We start from the raw sequence: 24,268 nt of genomic DNA on the forward strand, positions 1-24,268 counted from the left end.
AAATTTTTATTAACTTCATCATAGAGATGGTATGCTTTGGAGATATTTGAATACCCCAAGAAGATACACTTACGACTCCTTGCACCAAGTTTGTTTCTATGTACCTTTGGTATCAAGGCAAAATAGGTAGAACCAAAGACCCTGAGATGCTTTACCGAAGGAATGTGGCCATACCACATTTCATAAGGAGTCTTGTTTCTAATAGCATTAGATGGACATCTATTCTTTACATATACAACACATAGAAGTGCATCAGCCCAAAACATCAATTTTACATTCTTGAAAAACATCATGGAACGTACCATATTTAAGATTATCCTATTCATTATTTCAGCTACTCCCTTCCTTATATATTACCTCTGCTACATATTTATATCAAAATTGTAATTTTTTTTTAAAAACTACCTTCGGAAGTGCAATTTCTTACAACATATTGGCAGTAGAAGTACATTTTTTTTACAGTACACAGTTTTAAAATGCATTCATTAATATCTATTGTAGGCGTGGTTCTCACTAGGAAGGAGAACTATCTTGAGTGGTCTCAGAAGATCAAACACACTCTCATTTTCAATGAACTGTGGAAAGGAGTTTGTGTAGGAGAAGGAGATAATGAACTGGTAAAGCCTACCTCAGACAAGGAATTCACCATTTGGGAAAACAAGAACAACAAGGCCTATGCCTTGATAACAACATATGTAAATGAAGAGGTGAGTCACCATATTTCACAATTTTCAAATGCTTTTGAAGCCTTATAGAAGTTGAAGGAACTCTATGATTCACACTCTGCACTTGAAGGTGTCCAATTGATGATTAAATTGTTCAGTCTTGAATTACAAAATGATGATCCTCTTGCTTTTGCATCAGAGGTAAAATATATTATGCATGATATCAAAGTCACTAATGTTGAACTAGATATTCCTCAGATAGCTTTTTTCAAGGCACTTTATCCCACTTATTAAAATTATCTTGAGTCATTGCAAGAAAATGGAAACCTCAAAGAAATTACCTTTGACTCCCTTATGAATAAATTTTCTGAGAGAGAGAAAGCTTTTGGTAAGAAGACAACTCCTCAGTCTTCTAAAGAAGTTGTGTGTCTTGCACATAAAGAGAATAATCATGCTCGAGATTCTTCTAGAGGAAGAGGTGGTCGAAGAGGAAGAGGAAGAAGAAATTTCAGAGGCACGGGGGTAGACACTCTCAAGGAGAAAACTCTGATCTGCATTGCATATCTTGCAATATGGATGGATCACATGATGCATCCACATGCAAGTTGCCTTGGGACAAAATTAAGCAGGAAAGAAATCAAGCCAAAGGTAAAACCAATGACAAAGAGAAAGGTAAAGCACATGAATCCGCTCACTGTGTTGTGGCACATTGTAATAATGGAGTAACTGAAGACTTTTTTAATACTTCAGTTGCTTCTTGGAAAAATGATTGGTCGCTTGACTCAGGAGCAACTTTCCACATGAATTTTATAAGATATTTTTTTGAAGAATTTACTGACAGTGTTGATGGATCATTATACTTTGCAGACAAATCAAAACTCATGCCATCAGGGCTTGGCACAATCAGGCTCAAATGCCTGGTGTTCCAGACTTTCTTCTGCATGATGTTTTATATCTCCCACAGTTGAGGAGAAACTTACTGTCCTTGGTCCACATCAGTTAGCAAGGACAATCCATTCATATGTTTGATGGCAAGGTCAAGGTGAGAAAAGCATTAGATCACTCACTTGTCATGATGGGGATTGTCACACGGAATCAGTCAAGGGTGCGGACACAACTGACCTTCCTAGAAGTCTAAGACATTCTAATGACAAACAAAACAAACTGGAGCTATCCTTCTCTAAACATACATTATGATATGAGAAATCAAGTGTTTCGTTCTTACCTTTGTCCAAACGCTGTTGTAGAAGTCCAAGCTATGTTGATGTGGATGAGCTCCTCCTTTTCTCCAAAACCTGCAATCACCAACAGTCAAACAATTAAATAGCACCTGATTATAACATAAAACAAAGCATATTCAACACATAGACCAAGGAGTACATGAAATAACCCATAAACAACAAGTTATTGAGAAGAATGGACCAATTTGCATTAAAGGTAATCAAAAGGAACCATTACAACCTGAGCCTTGGTGTTGTGCAAGCTCCTTCCAAGGTCCACAAGAGTCTTCCTCTACTTTGACAAAGCTCACCCACTTCCAAATAGAACAAGTAAAGATGGCAATCTCTCCTCACAAGCTTCTAAATGGGAGTCCTAATTCCTGCAACATTTACCCTTAGAAATCTATAGCTTTCAACCTTTCTCCTTCTAGCCCAATGCCTGTATTTATAGTGCTCAAGAGGAAGTTAATCAGGTCCACCATCAATGGGATAGTCCCCTCTTTGGATGGGATCACTCCCTTATTGATGGGATAAGTTCCTCTTTGGTAGGAGTGCATGAACCATCTGGAGGCGCTCAATACCCGTCAAACAACCTTCTAGAATGCTCTAGAAATGACCACAAGTAAGTTTTTGAAGATAAAACTTGCGCATTTTAACCTTTTCAGAGGGACGCACCTGCCCCTTTAGATACAGAGCGTCCTTGGACGCAGACCTTATGAACAATAGGTGCGTACCCGCAGGCAAGGTTTGAGAGAACCTGCGTACCCAGAGATAAACATATTCATAAAGACTTTCTCTCTTTCTTGGAGTTTGACATGAATAGCAGAGGCATAAGACTTGCTCAAGAGGGTAGTATGACTGTTGATAGAGCCATACCAACTGTAAATAGCCATGGTGACATTTTTTAGTGTAACAGATTGCCCCCTAAAGTGCGAAGCCTGGAATAGATTAGGGTTTTGTATTATCTAGGAAGGGTGAAGCGCTTTATCATTTCGAGGATTATCTCGTGGAGAACCTGGTCAGAACCTGCAATGTTCAACACAAAATACATGTATAAGATTATATCATCACTGAGGTAGGCATTCCCATACTCAGATTAAAATTTTAACTAACAGACTAACTACTCTGATACAGAAATGATTTTGCAGTACATCATAATCATAGACTTTTGTAGACACAGTATGGGCGCAGCCATCTGTTTATGGTTAGTCTACTTAGATAATGAATACAAAACTCCTCGCAGCCTGGATGGTAAAGATTTGATCTAGGGTCTTCATTCCTACTTCTCGAATTGGTACGATTCTAGCCATGCGAATAAATGAGTCGATGTCGAACATGGTAGAAACCACTTGATTACCAGTCGATGATGTGAACTGTTAACAAGCGTGAGAGAGACCACCAGTAATGTCAATGGTTCTCAAAGTACCCAGTACAATCCATGAGATGTGAATGAATGAGTTGGTGTCGAACATTTCACGGAATCCTTCGATCGAAAGTCAATGATGTAAACTGACGTCAAAGGCGAGAAACCTGCCATTGATGCATGCAGACTTCAAGGCACTGATGATTTCTAAGTCATCTCTCTAGATAATGTGCTGATGTCGATAGAAAGTGACCCGTTGCAGGCAAGCCCAAAACATGAAATCATTGTTCAAGTTGAAGAAATGTTGCTGTAAGGACTGACTCAGGGATGGTCAAATGGATGACAAGTATTTTGCAGATGAAAGTTTTGTTTGCAGACCTCTTGGACACATAACGACACGACAGATGGTTTGGTGCTAAATAACTCAAAGTTAATCCCCGGAACCCGGTTGAAGACTTTCAAAAGTGGTTTGATCAACTGTGAGGTAAAGGATTTCCCAACCCAGGTGAATGAAAAGTGTCGTGTCCAAGAGTGGTAATAAAGTTTCTTCTGAGACAAAAAGGTAACAAATAGGCTCGTTCTTCTCTCTTTTCCCCCACCATTTCTGGCAAGTACCTCTTTATTTTTAACAAGCTTGAGGAGGATAACATATGCTTGATTATAAGCTCATCCTTCGGATGAGTCCAACCAAGTTTTGATTCGAACCCTAGGAAGGAGTGGTTCGTTCCTGTTTGTAATTGAACAGGTCCTTTACTGTGAAATGTTTAACGAGCCCAGTATAGGAGAAACTCGGCGTTTTTCAATTTTAGAGAGTCTGAAAAACTTAAGAAAACTCCAAGTTGAACTTTTTCGTAAATTTGTGTCCCTCAAGCCCGAAAAAGTATAAAATAATACCTGGGGGAACCGCTTGATCTTGCGACCAAGGAGTACTTTCATAATTAGTGTCACTGACCTGAAAAGTAAAAAGCGATCAAGGACACGTCGTTTTATTTCCGTATCGAGTTTGAAACGACAAAAACACGGCAATCTTTTCCTGATTTTACGGTCAGAAAAGAGCTATAAGGGGACCGTCTTTTAATTCCGTTTTAACGAGTGTAAAAGAAACGCTCGGCAATCTTTTCATGTTTTAGGAGTCAGAAAAGGGCTTAAAAGATGACTCTGATATTTTGTTTGTGAAAAAATGACAATTTTCCCTCTAAGTCCCTTTGTCCTGCACAAAAGCGACACATTACTCATACCTGTTTAAGATAGGCAAAAATTCATCGAAAAACATCTTTCCATGGTGAAAAATGAACAAATTCATCCAAAAAACCTATAAAAAGACTTTTTACCATGTCATTTTTACCGTTTGACTGTTGAGGTTGAAAAAGGAGCTTTTGACAAGAAACTTCCCGTGGTCGCTGCGGAAAATCCGACCGTTAGAATCGAACGCCGTCTCTTCCAGGTATTTCACAACATCCTCCTTGTCAATTTCATCCGTTTAGAATTTTATTTTAGGTTTCATTTTTGATTTTTGGGGGGTTTTGGGTTTTGAAAACCGCTCTGCGGGGGACGCAGGTTTCCTAAAGGCTGGCTTGCGTCCCCCGACTTTTTCCTACACAGGGAAAAGGTCGGGGGACGCAGGTTACCTTCAGGCCACCTGCGTCCCGGCGCACTGTGCGCCAAACGCGGGGTGCGTCCTCCGCAAAACGCGGATTTTGAAACCCCAAGCTCCCAAATTAACCATTCAAATTACCCAAAATTTATTTTAATGCCTGTTTGTTCATGTGTAGGGCACTTATCATGCTGGATTGGAGAGAAAGAGAGCATGAGGAGGTTGATGAAGCTGCAATCAATCATCAACCTTCCCTCGATGCCCTAAGAGGATGTGGATTATACAAATACTGGGCCATACCTGGCATGAGAGCTCAGGTAAGATTCTTGGAGTGGCTGGTCGAGAGATGGAATGTTCAAGAGCAATGCTTTTATATCGGCGGGCAAAAACTCGAGATAGAGCCCGCTGACATTTACTTTCTCACTGGCTTGCCGAATAGAGGTGAGCAACTCAATCTGGCTGGGACTAGGCCGGGTGGCCAATCCCTTGATAGTCTCCGAGCAGATTGGTGCCTACCTGATCGACACCATGCGAAAGGCATAGAGATCAAATATGTCTCTCGGCCTGAACTCATGGTCTTAGCTTTCACTGTGACCAGGATTTGTGGCTCAGCCACTTTACATATTGCTACTGGGTCTCAATTTCGGATGGCAATTGACTGTCTCCATGGCACCATTTTCCACTGGTGTGATGCTTTGTCGGCTAACTTGAAATCCCAACTGACCAGGGCAAAGACCGGGAGAGTAAAGACCTTTGGATATGGGCCTATAGTCGTGAGCTTTGCCCTAGAGAGAATTCCATTGCTGATCCCTCAGCATCTCACTGTTGATATTTCGGGTCCTCAGGAGCCAAAGCTGGTACGATGGGTTGCGGTGATGGCCCGGCATCCGGACGAGGGTGCGGCAGTTGTTCGATTCACTGACAGTTATTTTCACTGGTTAGAGGACCAGGTGTTTGCGATTCAGGACTTTCCGTATGCCGGAATAGATTTTCGAGGTGATCCGGACATGGTTCTTCCACAGGGAGAACAATGGGATGACAGAGGTACTTTATTTTTCACGAGTTTTTAAATTATGTATTTTTTTGTTTTTTATATATATCGTCTCAAAACTGACAGTAGAATTTTCAAAATGCAGATGTTGGTCCACAGCGTCCAGCCAACCTCCGGCCTTTCGAGAGGAGACATCCAGTTGCACCGGTACCGGCCCCACAGGACGCGGCGGCTGCAGAGGTACTAGCTGAGTTGGAGCATGATCTACAGCGTCTGACGGCGGATATACCTGAGACTACTATGGATGATATTCCTATCAGACTTCAGCGCTATGTAGTCGCGGTCCCTGGACCGTTGAGGAGATTTTTGCGCAAGGTAGCCCGTGCAGTGGTGTCGTACAGGGAGCACCACCAGTGATTGGCTAGTCACTTTGTAGACACATGTGACATTTTTGACTTTTTGTACTTATCATTTTTGCCGATCATAAGGTGTTTTTCAACCTATGATCGAAGACGATGTATATTTTTTGACACACTCCTATCTATATATATATCACTATTACCGGCTCATCTTGTTTAACATGTATGATGAAATGTTTTTAAATTTACTTGCATGATTATCGTAAATGTCTGTCCAACACTCGAGAAGCAATTGCATCTGCTAATGTATTTAAGGACCTTGGAATATGCTGATATTCAATGTAATCAAATTCACGTTCCAAGAGACGCACTCTCAAAAACAACCTTAATAACACAGGATTTCTAATGGCATAAACTCTATTAAGCTGTAATACAACAAGTTCAGAATCTAACCTCACTATCAAACGTCGAATTCCAAATGAAATAGATTCGGATAATAATTCAACCACTGCACTGTATTCTGCAATGTTATTCGTTGTTTGACCGAGGCTTACCCCATGCATAGAAACTAACTCGTCAGAGGGTGAATAGATAACCCAAGCTGCGGAAGAGATATTCCGTGTACTACGACAAGCACCATCAGCAAATCCAATGTATGTTTGGAGGGGCGTCGACATCTACAATATCAAGAGAAAAACCAAGATAAGCCAGAATAACGACGAAAAACACACTCACTAAGCTAAGCACACTGACTAACTAACAATCATACTAGCTAGAAAGAAAACCTAACCTAACTAAAAATTCTCCATACCCACCATTTAAGCATAATACCTCTTTAGGTAAAGTCCATTTCTGGGTTTACCCAAAGAGTCCCCATCAAAATCTACCAGCTCATAAGCCCCTTTTGCTAGCTTTCGCTTTACAATATAGGGTCCATGCCACATAGGAACGAATTTTCCAGCACCTAGCTTATCGTTAGCTTGATCATATAAGAGCACTAGGTCTCCCTCCGAAAAACTTCGAGGGGTCACATTTCTATCATACTGAGCTTTCATTCGCTTCGCGTGAGTCTCGATTGCCAATGCAGCGTCACGTCGAGTCTCATCTAATTTAGCTAAGTACAATAAACGTTTCTCCTCTTCGGAAGTAGCTGGAAGTAATTCGACAGCCATTTGAAGTGATGGGATTTCACATTCAATGGGTAACACTGCTTCTAAGCCATAAACTAGCTGGAAAGGAGTGAACCCTGTTGAGGTTTTTACTGAGGTTCGGTATGCCCATAGCGCCGAAAATAACATGTTGTGCCAATTCGACCGATGAATACCAATGGTTCGTCGGATCATGATAACCAGAACTTTGTTGATAGACTCAACCAAACCGTTGGCTTGCGGATAATAAGGAGTAGAGCTGTCATGGCGCAAACCAAGCTGGCTTGTAAGTTCAGTCATCATGGTGTTTCGAAAATGGCTCCCATGGTCAGTAATAATTGCTTGTGGGACACCAAACCTAGTTATTATATGATTGAATATGAAAACTGCAGCTGTTTTGCCGCTTGCGTCGAATGTAGGCATCGCCTCGGCCCATTTAGTGAAATAATCAACCGCGAGGATGATATACGCATGCCCCCCGGCCGAGTGAGGGTTACAAGTAATAAAGTCGATACCCCATTTGGCGAATGGACCAACGACAATTATAGGGTGGAGAGGAGCAGGTGGTGCGCGCATCTTTCGATCAAACACTTGGCAGTTGTGGCACTTCCGGACTGCAATGATACAATCTTTAAACATAGATGGCCAGAAGTAACCAGCGCGCAACACCTTCTGAGCTGTGGCATACCCAGACATATGACCGCCACATGCTCCAGAGTGACAATCATTCAAAACTCTCTCAGCCTCTTCGTGAGTTAGACAACGTCGAAAAACTAAGTCTGCCCCCCGGCGATAAAGTGTATCTCCAATAATTTTGTATTGCTGGGATTGAAACCTAATTTTTCGACGTTCCGCCTTTGAAGCTTCAGGCCGAAAGGTTTGGGTTTGGAGATAGATGATTATATCCCCGAACCACGGATCTAAAGTACTGATAAGAAACAAAGATTCGTCCGCAATGGACTCTTCTGCCACAGTCTCTGTGTCAGTACGCGGGAAATCACACATCAATTCCGCAAAAACTAAGGATTTCTTAGACTTGGACTTCTCGAACTCCAAGTCGAACTCTTGCAGGATAACGATCCATTTAGAGTACTTGCCCCCTAGCAGTTGTTTTGTCAAAATGTAAATCATAGGGTTGCAATCCGAAATAACTGTAGTTTTACGGAGAAGAATGTAGTGACGAAAACGCTGGACAGCTTGAACGGCTGCCAGGGCCAATTTCTCCACATGCGAATATTTTAGCTCAGTGGGATTTAAGGTCCGACTGAGATAATATATCACATGTTCCGCTCCGAATTCATCTTCTTGAACTAACACCATTCCAATGGTGGAATGTGAAGCTGCGAGGTATAAGAAGTAGTCCTGGTTGTAGTTGGGAGGATGCAACAACGGTGCATGGGTCAACGCGTGTTTAAGTGCATCAAAAGATTGTTGGGCAATCTCGTCCCAAAAGAATTGAACGTTCTGTTTCAACAACCGTGTAAAACCTTTAGTGACCTCGGCGTAGTTTGGGATGAATCGACGTAAAAAGTTCGCTTTCCCCTGCAAACTTTGGAGTTGGCGCAAACTCGAAGGAGGAGGCAATTTGATGATAGCCTCGACTTTCGAGGGATCGACGCGAATGCCGGCTTTTGAAACAACAAATCCCAGCAATCGACCTGTTTCTATACAGAAAACACACTTGTGGGGATTCAACCGAATTCGATAATGCCTACACCTCATAAAGATTGCTCGTAGGTGGTCAAGGTGATCAGCTCGACGTAAAGAATGAGCAGGCAAATCATCGAGATACGGTTGCACAATGTGCTTGATGTCGTGAAATGCGTAAGACATCGCCCGTTGAAAAGTGGCCCCGGCATTCTTAAGCCCAAAAGGTAATTTGCAATAAGCAAATGTCCCCCATGGACAAATGAATGCCGTTTTTGGTTGGTCGGCAGGTAGAATATTGATTTGATTATAGCCCGAAAAACCATCCATGAAGGAAAACATTTCACTTCCGGCACAATCATCAATAATTTGATCGATATAAGGCGTAGGATAGTTGTCTTTTGGACAAGCTCGATTGATATCCCTATAGTCGATACAGATTCTTATTGTTCCTTGTTTCTTATTGACCGGAACAATATTCGATACCCAATCCGTTAACGGGATCGGATAAATGAAACCTGCTTTCAACAGCTTTTCGACTTCTGCTTTAATCGCAGCCGCTTTTCGAGGGTGAATCTGACGCAACCGTTGCCGGATGGGTTTAGCATCCGGGTAGGTTTTGATTTCATGAACAACAATGGCAGGATCGATTCCCGGCATTTCCTCGTAAGACCAGGCAAACACATCGCGGAATTCTTGGAATAGGGCCTTGTAAGTTTGGATTTCTTCTTCTGTACATGCGGCACCTATATGAATGTTCTCCTCAATTCCGGGCTTCACTGAAATATCAATGGGAATAGTACGAGAAATATTCCCTAAATTCAACTCTGAATCAGAATGTTTCGTTGGATCCTGAGCGTCTTTGACATATTCAGCGGTAAAGATAGATGAAAAATCATTTTCAAATGCATCATCCTTAGGTAAAAACGAAGATCTGTGATGGAGATCTTCCCATGGTAGATCGTCTACACTTAGGATTTCGCGAAGTTGTTCGTCAGATGACACGACTTCGGGAAACGCTATCCGTTCTAAGGTTGAGGTGAAAAGTGATTCTTCACTGACCACATTCATTTGGTCGACCTCGGTTGAATGAAAGTCGGTAAAAGACATGAGAGCTTCATAAGCAATTTCATATGGACTCAAGGGCATAGCATTACCGAATGAGTCTATCTCAGAGTCAGATGGGACATACCAAGGATCATCATAAATAATGTTTTCTGATGTAATCATATGAATTGTTGCAAACGAAGGTTCTACGCTGAGTGGAGGGAGAGGAAAAGTTCCCAGTAAACCGGAATCCTTAACTAAACCTACACCAACGTCCCTATAAGGGATTGTCGTCTTACCGACATGCTGGATACTCTCTGAAGAGGCTGGGTCGGATGAAAAGTATGTCAGCTGATCAATAGTCACGATCTTACCGTTATGTGGAAACTTAATTACTCTGAAGACCGATGAAACGACCGCTGTCATAGCATATGACCAACTTCGACCCAAAAGAAGGTTGTAGTCTAGAGGGGCATCAACCACTTCCACATCCAGACTAACGGTTTTACCTTCTACCCCTATAGGCAATTCCTGTAGAATACCAAACGGACGGAACCCACGGCCATCAAAGGCCTTAAGGATGGTGGGGGATTGGTTCAACGAAGGAGAACCAAGGGATCTCCAACATTGAATTGACATAATACACGTAGAAGCTCCCTCATCAATCACAGTTCTATGAATAGGCCTGTTTTTGACTATCACTGGAATTTGGAAAGCCATTTGATGGGGGAGTCGTGGTGTACTATTTTCTAGATCGAAGATCATTAGATTCGGATCCTGAACATCAACAGCTCCTATAGCCGACAAAAGCAATTTTCGTTGTGCTGGGCATGATTGCAGCACTTCTAACGCCGACATTGCTGAGGGTGAAACAGCTAAGTCCTCAACAATGTTGTAATTCTGGGCCGCTCTCGCATGTGGATTGAAAGCAGACCTTCGAAGTACACCCTTGGCGGGCGGTTTAATTACTAAGTCTGGGTTAGGTTTCTCGATCTGTAGTGGATCGGAACCAGGAGCTGAGGTTGATGGGTTAGAGTGAGAAGATTCTGCTTCCTTACCATCAACAGGATTCTTACTACCATAATCTTGCGATCGAGTCGCAATCCTCACATGAGACATCATCAAAATGGGTTCTTCACTGGCATTCGAGGAAGAACCTATCATCTTATTCTCCTGCTCCGGAAATGGATTTTTTAACACAGCAGGAGTGGGAGAACCTTTGACTATTTTCACTACCTCGGCCCGATGAGGGCAATCTCTCGTAAAATGATCCTCTTCACAAATAAGACAAGGATATCGAGGTTTGCGCTTTTCGTCATTGGTTTCCGACTTTTCAGTTTTCTCCTTCGGAGCCTTGTCTGCTTTAGCCTTCTTCTTTCCTTTCTTCTTTCCACCGTTTTTTGATTTGGCCGTAGATGACTCTACAGCGTGAATATCGGCGGTAAGTTCAGGAGAAGACTCTCCTGTCGGGGAATCGGGCAAAGTGATAATAGGAGTAGTTGAAGCCTTGGAAGACTTCTTCTTGCTCTTTGTATTCACGATACCAATCATACCATCAGCGGCATGAGATCCCGAAGGAGCAGCAGCGATTTGATTCGACTTTGGAAGATCCGGAATCTTCTCGTGTAATGTACCCGACTGCGTGTAAACTAAGTCAAGGTATTGTGCCTGAGCAATGACTTGCTCCTCAGTAACTACTCCGGCCTTAGCTACATCTTCAGTAATCCTTGGTAATAATGATTTAACAAACCATTCAGCTAAGATTTGGTCCGGGATAAAAACTTTCACTAGCCTTCTTCGACGTCTCCACTCATGAATGTGATCTGAAATATACGTGGAGGTTGATTGTTTTAGTGAAGTTAATAACTCCGTACCGTTATCGTATCTGACCGGTAACTGAAAATGAGTTAAGAACGAGGTAGCTAACTGGCTAAAATTGTAAAAAGAGGCCCGTGGTAACTCAATGTACCACTTGGCCGCGAGACCAATGAGTGTACGCTGGAAAAGACGTAAGCGGATCGAATCATCCGAGATGGAATTTGAAGCACACCAGAGGTGGTAAGTCATCACGTGATTGGACGGATCCTCTCCAGACTTACCTTCGAACTTGGGTATATCGCTGGGCAACTTATTTGGCATTGGCGGCCAGAACGGAAGATATTGAATTGGATCGTTCGTTAGGCGCGTCAAGTCTGGTAAATCCAAAGTTGCGATAAACGGTAACTGCCGGTTAGGATCTCTAAAACTCTGGGTCACAATACCGGCCCCAGGAGGAGGATATCCAGGATAACTAGGAACAGGAGTTGCATTTGGGATATTATATCCTCCTGGAAAACCAGGATTAACCGGACCGTACTGGGGTTGCTGAGGTTGTTGATAAGTGTACCCAGGATACGGTTGATACTGGTAAACCGGTTGTTGGGCAGCTTGCCCAGGTTGATACTGTCCCTGGTACGGAGGTTGAACAAATTGAGGTTGAGTAGTAACAACCGTACTTATACCAGGTTGGCCTACAGGCATCTGGACTGTGGTTTGAATCGTAGATCCAGACAACGGTACAGATGTCTGAGGAGTGGTTACAGAGACAGTAGAAACCGGAGCCGTCGATACTCCAGAAGTAAGTATGGTAGATGTGGCGGTAGTTGCAGCAGCCGTTTGAGATGGAGTACTAGGTGCAATTGGCGGCTGAGTAACTACCGAAGTTACAGAGGTCTGAACACTTGACTGGACAGGTTGCGGTTGCTGGGGTGGACCAGAAACTACAGGTTGTCCTGCTTGAGGTACCGACTGTATACTTGGCTGCAACATCTGTTGACCCTGTGACGGATCCCACACTAACATTCCAGGGTATTGACCCATAACAGGTTGAGGGTACTGAGATCCATAGCCGGATTGAGGATAGGATTGATAACTGTAAGGTGCAGTTCCCATACCTTGACCATATGATTGACCTTGAGGTGGTTGATAACCTTGACCTGAGTATTGACCTTGAGGTTGATAACCTTGAGGTAAATACGGGTACTGGGGTTGACCTTGACCTTGAGGTTGGTATCCTTGAGGTTGATACCCTTGGGGTTGATACCCTTGGGGTTGCCATCCTTGAGGTTGCCATCCTTGAGGTTGATATTGATACTGAGGTTGACCTTGGGGTACATATTGAGGCTGGGGTTGACCTTGAGGTATGTATTGCCCCATAGGAGCGTACTGACCTTGAGGTTGCCCCCCAGACACGAATGAAGTACCTTGAGGTTGCCCCCCAGGCATTAACGGAGGCTGCCCCCCAGGCGGTAATTGGCCACCTTGAGGTTGGGTAACGGGAACTGAACCTGACATCATGTAAATGTCTCCTACACCCAATGGTACATTACCACTGTTTCCAACTAATAACCCATGATCAACGGGTTGAGGAGACGCTCCCGCAAAGGTACCAGAAAGAGATTGATACCCAGTAGGAACAGAAGGACCGCCATGTAAAAAAGATTCAGGACTTTGTGTAAACACAGATGACTGACCAGACATATTTACAGGAGTATGAATACCTCCAGGTGGAAAAGGAGTACGAGGTGTGGAAAAACCTAGCCCAAAGTTGTCTAAATAATTGGTTAACGAAAGGTACCAAGTAGTACTTCTAGGAGGACTGTAAAAGATAGATTCACGCTCCCTTAGATCAAGGGTAATTTGATCTTCAGGATCAGAGACGCCTATTTCTTCCTCTGGAACAAGTTCTTCAATAGCAATCAAACCAACAGGAAGATTTTCGGTGATAATTCTTTCTATTCTCGGTGAATCAGGAACACTAGGAGTCAGAGTAACAGGTTCGGATATTTCTGGTTCTTCGCCTGTATCACTAGCAGACGAAAAACTACCAACAAGCTCAGAAACTGTAACAGCTTCGGGATTATAACCTGTCTCTAAACTTTGGTAATCTGGATGGACTACCAAGGAAGATTCTCCTTCTTCAGGTGAACCTACTCTACTGCCACTAGGAGGAGTTACAAGGACCTTTAAACCTTCTAAATGACTGGACTCGTCTTGAGGAGGTTCACCCCTAAGTCTACGGGATCTTCTCAACAATTCGGTCACAGAAACAACTTCAGGAGACTGGCCCCGAAGTCTACGGGACTGTCTCGGTAATTCCGCCACAGCTAAAAACTTTTAACTACTACACACGAAAACAAAATAAAATTTCAAATCAAACCACCTAAAGTCTCTAAAGAACCAAACAAATTTGAATCACACGCCTAAAGAATCTAGGGCGTCAAACCAAACACAAACAGTATTCTTTCGGACCAAAAGCGCTAGTTGGTGATGAAGCCCAACCTCGCTGGATTCAGTACAGAAATGGCGGGTGGAACAGTTACGCCGACAACCTGCTTAATGAATAGACTGGACCAAGTTCCTCCACTTTAACCGTCTCGAGTGAAGTGAACCCCCCAGAAAATCCAAGTGAGTATAGCCGACGTCTGCTCCAGGTACAGTGGGACCTTCCCTCCACCGTCACCTTGGGTAGAATCCTAAAGATTATGGTCACTAAGGTTACCAACGGCCACAAGTACACCTGGGGGAACAGTCTAAACTCCGACAGCACGCAAGGGCAGAGTAGCAAGCTCAATCCCCTTACCGGCTCCTTGACAGTAATCCAAGGTTTACCGATAAGTGACCCCTGGCTCCTTGACAATGGTTAATCCGAGGTTTACCGTTTGTAATACGTACTGTCTGGCGTCGTTCCCAACGAGGGAGGATGGATCCCCTCACTGGTTCGGACACGAGCTCGTGCTTCTCCTTTAAGAGGAGCTTTCCCAGAGTGTAAATGTAACAATTGGATTTGATTCTATCACAAGATTAGCTACTTGTTTGGTTTTACTGTCTTGGAGAGTTAATTACTCACCTACTCCAAGACACTAGCCTGATCTAAATTGATGCTTCAGAGCCCTAGTAAATAAAAGTTACTATTTCAATTTTACTTTAAGCGTTACGTTTATGGTTGTTCTTTAAAGTCACAAGGTAGTGGAAGTGAAACCAATGGTGTGTAGACTCGACTCCAACCACTACAAAGATGCACCTAAGATGATTTACGCTACTTTGCTTTTTCAATGAAATTCTTAACTAAGAGAGTTGAGAGAATGCAAATTTTTAGAGAAAACAACTTCCTTAGAAAAGACAATCAAAGAAACAATTCTCTTTTTCTTTTCAAGCACACAAACATAACCACTCTTTACTTGCACGAAAAACTCTTTTTCTTTCAAAACTTTCAAAGCTACTTGAAACAAAACTTTTCAAAGGAGATGTTTTTGTATTTTCTCTTTTTAATAAAGCATGTAAACCTACCTTTAACAAAAAACAATCTCAAAAGCTACAAAACTATGAAAACTTGACTCACAAGCAAATCAAAAGAGAGATTACTCTAAGCAAACCTAACAAGGCAAAAGCTCACAAAGATGATTCTAGGTTGTTTTACTTGATCAAAATCAAATCAAGGACCAGCTAATGCAGAATCAAAAGACTAGTCAAAACAAAACTCAAATCTTTTTGTTCTTTTTGTAAAATGGAATTCAAGACTTAAACAATAAGCACTTCAAAATTGGCCCAAAAGACAACTTGATGGTAAGTTGCTCTCACAGGTAGACTTTATGACAGGTCTGACTTCTTAGAATGTTGACAAAACCAGAGAGATCTAAGGCTTGACAACTCCTACCGCTAAAGTCACTACAAGACCTACTCAAAAATCAAACCCTAGGGCTTACACTTCGATGAAATCCACTAAAACACTCAATGCTATTGAAACAAGTTCAGGTGAAGATTCTGGGCAAGGGACTAATGAATCTGGGCAGAAGAAACTAAGAAAAAACAAAATCTAAGAGCAAAAAGGGCAAAAAATGGAATTTTCTCAAATTTTGGCAGGGGACGCAAGCAACCCGTTAGCACAGGTGCGGGCCCGCTCTGTGCACACAGCAAAAGTGCGTCCAGGGACGCACTGTGCAGCAATCAGAGGGTGCGTCCTACTGAAAAACTCAAGAAAACCCAAAATAAAACTAATCCTAAGCTAACCCACCCAGAGACAAGGTCACAGAGCCAAAACCAGAAAAATAAACCAATTTTCTCAAAGCAAAGTTCACACAAAAGAAAAGACTCTTCTCATCAATGGAATCTATCCCCAGTGGAGTCGCCAATTTGTCACACGGAATCAGTCAAGGGTGTGGACACAACTGACCTTCCTAGAAGTCTAAGACATTCTAATGACAAACAAAACAAACTGGAGCTATCCTTCTCTAAACATACATTATGATATGAGAAATCAAGTGTTTCGTTCTTACCTTTGTCCAAACGCTGTTGTAGAAGTCCAAGCTTTGTTGATCTGGATGAGCTCCTCCTTTTCTCCAAAACCTTCAATCACCAACAGTCAAACAATTAAATAGCACCTGATTATAACATAAAACAAAGCATATTCAACACATAGACCAAGGAGTACATGAAATAACCCATAAAAAACAAGTTATTGAGAAGAATGGACCAATTTGCATTAAAGGTAATCAAAAGGAACCATTACAACCTGAGCCTTGGTGTTGTGCAAGCTCCTTCCAGAGTCTACAAGAGTCTTCCTCTACTTTGACAAAGCTCACCCACTTCCAAATAGAACAAGTAAAGATGGCAATCTCTCCTCACAAGCTTCTAAATGGGAGTCCTAATTCCTGCAACATTTACCCTTAGAAATCTATAGCTTTCAACCTTTCTCCTTCTGGCCCAATGCCTGTATTTATAGTGCTCAAGAGGAAGTTAATCAGGTCCACCATCAATGGGATAGTCCCCTCTTTGGATGGGATCACTCCCTTATTGATGGGATAAGTTCCTCTTTGGTAGGAGTGCATGAACCATCTGGAGGCGCTCAATACCCGTCAAACAACCTTCTAGAATGCTCTAGAAATGACCACAAGTAAGTTTTTGAAGATAAAACTTGCGCATTTTAACCTTTTCAGAGGGACGCACCTGCCCCTTTAGATACAGAGCGTCCTTGGACGCAGACCTTATGAACAATAGGTGCGTACCCGCAGGCAAGGTTTGAGAGAACCTGCGTACCCAGAGATAAACATATTCATAAAGACTTTCTCTCTTTCTTGGAGTTTGACATGAATAGCAGAGGCATAAAACTTGCTCAAGAGGGTAGTATGACTGTTGATAGAGCCATACCAACTGTAAATAGCCATGGTGACATTTTTTAGTGTAACAGGGATAAAAGAAGAAAGAATTCTCAAGCTAAAAGGTACCTCTGCTCGTGCACAAAATTTCTCATACAGTTCTCATTATGATGAAGGTACATTTCCATCAAGTCTTTTATGGCATGATAGATTTGGACACTTGAACTATGAAAGCCTTCACTTGTTAAAGAAAAACAGTGTTACTGGTTTTCTGACTATTCGTAGGAAACTTAAGAAATGTGATGCTTGCATTCTAGGAAACCATAGTGAACAATATTTTCATGATTCACATTCTAGAGCACATAGAAAACTTGAATTCATTCATTCAGATTTATGAGGTCCAATGCATGTTCCTTCTGCAAATGGAAATAAATATATGATGACATTTATTGATGACTAAACGAGAATGTGTTGGGTTTATTTATTGAAGAATAAATCTGATGATTTTTAAACATTCAGGAACTTTCATACATGGATTGAAAATGATGCACAATCTCATATTGGCTCTATTCGCACTGATAATGGAAAAGAATACACTTTAAATGAATTTGAGAACTATCCTCGTTAGCATGGGATCAAACATCAAACAACTGTGCCTTATAATCTCCAATTGAACGGAGTAATTGAAAGAATGAAAAGGACAATCTTAAATATGGTACATTCCATGATGTTTTTCAAGAATGAAAAATTGATGTTTTGGGCTGATGCAGTTTTATGTGTTGTATATGTAAAGAATATATGTCCATCCAATGCTATTAGAAACAAGACTCCTTATGAAATGTGGTATAGCCACATTCCTTCAATAAAGCATCTCAGGGTATTTGGTTCCACCTGTTATGCCTTGATACCAAAGGTGCATAGAAACAAACTTGGTGCAAGGAGTCGTAAGTGTATCTTCTTAGGGTATTCAAAGACCTCCAAAGCATATTGTCTCTATGATGAAGTTAATAGAGGGGAGGGGTTATGGGGGAGGGTTTATATGAGTTTGGGCCCCATGATTATGACTTATGGTATGAGACATTATTAACAAAACCGTGCATGCATATTTCATAGTTAAACAAAATTCATAATTAAACAAAAGTCATAGTTAAATGATGCATATGGTACTATTGGTGGTATTAAAGGCTGGGAGAGTTATTACCTGTGATATGGAGGTAGCGTAGGGGTGAAGATATATAACTGGAAGAGTGGTGTTAACTGTGGAATGAGAGAACAGTTTTATGTTATGACTGGGAGTCACAATTGGGAGCCACGGAAACTTAGAGTCTAAGCAATGATATTATACGAGTTTTTTTGGAGTTTCGGAGGAGGGCAGTGTGAGTTGAACAACAGAGTAATGGCAACGTATATGAGATTCGGTTCTGTGGTCTTACGGTGGTATGGAGTGATGAACCAGAAGGTGGAAGGTTTGACTGTGGAGGTGTATGGTACAACCACAATGCGCCAGAAGGAGTAATACCAAAAAAAAAAAGACTAGCGATATTAAATTTCACACTCATAAAAATTCAACGCATGATTGAATGCATAGATAGCATATTTCAATAGCCTTGAAAGAAAACACACACTCATAGTCTCCACGCCAACGTAGAACTAGTGATATTATTTACACACACTCATAGTCTCCACGCCAACGTAGAACCAATGATATTGTTTACACACACTCATAGTCTCCACGCCAACTCAGAAATTAGTTAGCGTTCACTAGGAAGGCACGAACCCATAGTTCACATCAATTTTTAGTGCTTCATGGAGGCATAACAATATGCACAGTTCAATGCATAACAATATTGCATTAAACAAAAATAACACAAATGCAGAGGATAGGGAACAGAGGGACAAAATATGGCAGAGAAAACTGATAGGAGTTACACTACAGAAAACTCATTTGGGACTTATGATCTGATACCATGTCAGGCCATGATGTAACTCCTCCAAAACGAATTGTGTTTATTCATTAAGATTACTCATGGTTATATACATGAGGGAGTGACTCTTGGGCTTAACCTCTCGATGGCTCTTTATTTTCCATTATTTATTATTTACAAGTGTTCACCCAATCCCAATGTTTAGGTGTCAACAACTTAACCCAACTCATAGTTTTCCAAATTCCTTATTGTCCATTTCTCTAGGACTACTCTTGGACACCTACTTGTTTCCATCCACCAACCACAAGATGCCTAATACATAATTTCCACACTAGGACTCCATCCCTAGCATGAAAACAACCTCACAACATCAAATAGATACCTTTGTTGGATTATTGTATATTGTTGTCACTTTGGCTGCCTGGTTAGGGCTTCTTAACAACCCTTGTTAAACCCTTCCAATTAGCTCCTAAATCCTCCTATAGTTGTGGCCATCCTTCTTAGGATTGCTTCTCCAACTCGTTGTCCCTAGGGATTATTCCCATCCCCAAAACACACCAACCAACCCTCTACTTTCACCAGAATATGCCCTGGTCACCTTGTTGTAGAAGTTGTTTCGCTTAATCACAAGAAGGAAACCCTAAAACATGTCACAAACAACCCACAAATTCTCTCCACCACTACTTAGAAACTGTTGACACCGAATCCGAAACGAATGAGGTGAAGCTGGACAGTCATCTAGAAGATGAACTGATCTGTTTTTGTGTATATATAAATAATAGTTGTCTAATGAGAAATATCACCAGTTGTATCTTGCGCTCAGTAATATCTGGAGTTAACCTGGTCTGACATGGTATCAGAGCACAGGTCCCAGAAATAACTCCTGCCTCTGCCAGGTTTTTGCTGCCTCATGAAACCTCTATCCTGAGAGACTGCCCATCCGTTTTCTCTGCGTGCCTCTGTCCTGGAGACTGCGGATTTTTTATATAACGTTTGCCTGAATACACTGTCAACCCTGCCCCTCTCTGCGCATACACTGGCAACGCTGTCCCTCCATGAATGTATCGGTTATTTCCTTTTATTCTAGGTTTCAAAATATACTGACCTGATGTTCATAAGGTTGATCTTCCATGCCCGCAAGAAAATCCTCTGCTGAAACGTATGTTTTCCTGAGATTTGTTCCCATTCGAGTAGCATCTTCTCATCTCTTGGACCACTGTTTATGATGGCATCCACTATAACCTGTATTGGGTTCTGATTAGTAAGGAGATGAATTATTTCCATAGCATGTTTTTCTATTCGTACAGCCATAAACGTCTTTCCATTGTTACGCCCGTGCATCATCAAAGAGTTGGTCATCATTCAACAATAGGGCATTGCGCCTTCCGAAACCGTTTGACTGAGTAACGACCAGCTGTGTGTGGAACAAATGTTGCATGTTTTTGTGATGAGACAGCTATGTAATCTGCTGTGATAGATCATTAACCTCTACGTCCTCAAAGGTCCAGGAATGCCTGCTGCTTCAATGGCCCGCCGGACCTTCCTCTTATCAATAAACACGGAGTTACCCGGTTCCAAAGCGTGCTCCATGCGGTCTGGGTCCATCCCAAATTCAGAGGGAAGAAATCTCTGTAGTTGAACCTCATCGTTTATTTCAGAGGGAAGCGTGCTGAACCTCATCGTTCTTGAAATATCTATTGAAGACTGCGTTGTATTAATTGAAGACTGCGTATTGTAATGGTTACTGCTTTTTTATAAAAATGCGACTGCGTTTTTTATTATTATTGAAGACTGACATTTTTTGCCAGAAACCAAGATGCCATGCGAAGGAAGGAAAGCTTGTAAAGTGATGCATAAGAATTCTTAAGGTAACCAAGCAGCGGAGTTTAAAATACAAATGCTATACTTGGAGCGGAATTTTAATCTTGTTAAACAAATACAAATGCCATCTGACAGTGATGTAAACTTGGAGCGGAGTTTTATTACAAATGCCATCTGATAGTATACTTGGAGCGGAGTTTTATTACGCTGTTTTCTTAAACAGTCTTTTGCATTAATATATATATTGAAATGATATATGAGATCCCTTGAGCGCCTTCTTTTTCAAAACATAATGTTGTGGCATAAGATTTTTTTTCCAGCAGAAGACTTGTTGTGACATAAGGCTTTTTTTTCTCAGCAGATTTTTTTTTTCTATCAACAGAAGTTTTTTGGCAGAGATAATTTTTTTTTTTTACAGAATGCATTCAATCATTTCAATGGTCGGAATAGTTCTCACTGGCAAGGAGAACTATTCTGAATGGTCTCGGATGGTAAAACACACCCTCACCTACAATGAGCTGTGGAAAGGTGTGTGTGTCGGAGAAGAAGACAGAGACCCTGTGCAGCCCACATCAGACAAAGAACTCGCCATTTGGGAAAACAAGAACAACAAAGCCTTTGCATTGATCGCAACATCTGTCAATGAGGAAGTAAGTCGTCATATTTCATCCTATTCCACTGCCTTTGAAGCTTTACAAAAGCTAAAAGAACTCTATGATACACATTCTGCACTTGAAGTTGTTCAACTCATGATTAAACTCTTCACTCTTGAACTGAAAAATAATGATCCTCTTACTCTTGCATCTGAAATAAAGTCTATAGTGCATGATATTAAATCCACTAAGGTTGAGCTGGATATCTCTCTTATTTCCTTTCTCAAAGCACTCTATCCTACCTACTCTAACTATCTTGAGTCTTTACAAGCAAATGCAAATCTTAAAGATATAACCTTTGACACTCTTGTGAAAAAGTTTGCTGAAAGAGAGAAAGCCTTTGGAAAGAAAACAGTCCCTGAATCTTCTGAAGAGACTGTTTGCCTTGCTCATAAAGAAAAGCAGCCTGCTCAAGATTCTACAAGAGGAAGAGGTGGACGAAGAGGAAGAGGAAGATACTTCAGAGGCAGGGGGGGCAGACATCCTCAAGCAGAAAAGGCAGATCTGCATTGCATTCGCTGCAAACGAAATGGATCACATGATGCTTCTACATGCAAGCTACCATGGGACAAGATTGAGCAGAGAAGAAATCAGCAGAAAGGTAAAACTGATGACTCAGACAAAGGTAAAGCACCTGAATCCGCTCACTATATTGAGGCACAATGTAACATTGGAGTAAATGAAGATTTGTTTAATGCTTCACTTGCTTCTTCGAAAAATGACTGGTTACTTGATTCAGGAGCAACCTGTCATATGACTCATAGGAGAGATTTCTTTGAAGATTTCACTAACAATGTTGATGGAGCAGTATACTTTGCAGATCAGTCAAAAATCAAGCCATCAGGGCTTGGCACAATCAGGCTTAAATTGCCTAGTCTTCCAGACTTTCTTCTGGATCATGTTCTATATCTCCCACAGCTGAAGAGAAACTTGCTGTCCCTGGTCCACATCCGCCAGCAAGGTCACTCCATTCACATGTTTGATGGCAAGCTTGAGGTAAGAAAGGCATCTGACCACTCACTTGTCATGAGGGGTATAGAAGAAGAAAGACTCCTTAAACTGCAAGGAACCTTTGCTCATGCACAACATTTCTCATATATTTCTCATCATGAAGAAGGTGCACTTTCATCAAGTTTATTATGGCATGCTAGATTTGGACATTTAAACTATGATAGTCTCCGCTTGTTGAAGAAAAATGGTGTTGCTGGTTTGCCTACAATTCCTAGAAAACATAAACAATGTGATGCTTGCATTCTAGGAAAGCACAACAAACAGTCTTTTCATGATTCACATTCAAGAGCACATAGGAAGCTTGAACTTATTCATTCAGATTTATGTGGTCCAATGCCTGTTTCTTCTGCAAATGGAAATAAATATATCATGACATTTATTGATGATTACACCAGAATGTGTTGGGTTTACTTATTGAAGAACAAATCTGATGCTTTTCAAACATTCAAGAATTTTCATAAGTGGATTGAAAATGATGCACAATCTCATATTGGGTCTATTCGCACTGATAATGGAAAAGAATATACATCAAATGAATTTGAACACTATCTTCGCCAACATGGGATTAAACATCAAACAACTGTGCCTTATGATCCTCAACAGAATGGTGTAGCTGAAAGAATGAACAAAACAATTTTGAATATGGTACGATCCATGCTTTTCTTCAAAAATGTAAAGACAATGTTTTGGGCTGATGCTGTTCTATGTGCTGCATATATAAAGAATAGATGTCCATCTAGTGCTATAAGAAACAAGACTCCTTATGAATTGTGGTATGGACATGTTCCTTCGGTAAAACATCTCAGGATTTTTGGTTCCACCTGTTATGCTTTAATACCAAAGGTACATAGAAACAAACTTGGTGCTAGAAGTCGTAAGTGCATCTTCCTGGGGTATTCAAACACATCTAAAGCATACCGCCTTTATGATGAAGTAAATAAGAAGTTTGTTTTATCTAGAGATGTCATTTTTCTTGAATCATCCAAATCTGACAGTGTTGTTGAGCGGCAACTTGATCGCTTGGATAGATTCACAAAACCGAAATCATTCCAAGAGTTTGATAATCAGATTCCACATCTTGAAGGGGGGATTCCTATACTAGATCAACATGTGGAATCTCCTTCTGAAGAACAATCTCCCCTGCATGACACTCCAACAACGGATGATGCTTTAAGTGGTGTAATTGATAGAATTGGGAGACTCAATCTTGATTCAGACCCAACTCAATCAACAGAACAGCCTGGACCATCTCAGAAAGGTCCCCCAAAGTGGCTGACAAAGATGCTTGAAAGTGTTCATCCTGATGAAATTGGAAAAACAGGAACCAGAAATACAAACCGACAAGATGGAGGTGATGTAGATAACTCTAATTCACCTGTTGATATGGATGTTACTTATGATTGTGAATTGAACTTGTCTACAGATTTTGAACCAACTTCCTTCAAAGAAGCTGCTTCTCATGATGAATGGAAAGAAGCGATGCAGAAGGAGTATGGCACTTGGAAGCTGGTTGATCCTCCATTTGGAACCAAACCAATAGGATGCAAGTGGGTCTACAAGAACAAGTACAAAGCTGATGGCTCACTTGACAAGCACAAAGCTAGGCTTGTGGCAAAAGGTTTTGCACAGAAGGAAGGGGTCGATTATGAGGAAACTTTTGCTCCCACAGCAAAATGGGCCACCATCCGGAC

Source organism: Pinus tabuliformis, chromosome 3_2 (assembly GCF_031772625.1).
Source record: "Pinus tabuliformis cultivar Carrire ecotype Pingquan chromosome 3_2, CPIR1, whole genome shotgun sequence".
Classification (NCBI taxonomy): domain Eukaryota; kingdom Viridiplantae; phylum Streptophyta; class Pinopsida; order Pinales; family Pinaceae; genus Pinus; species Pinus tabuliformis.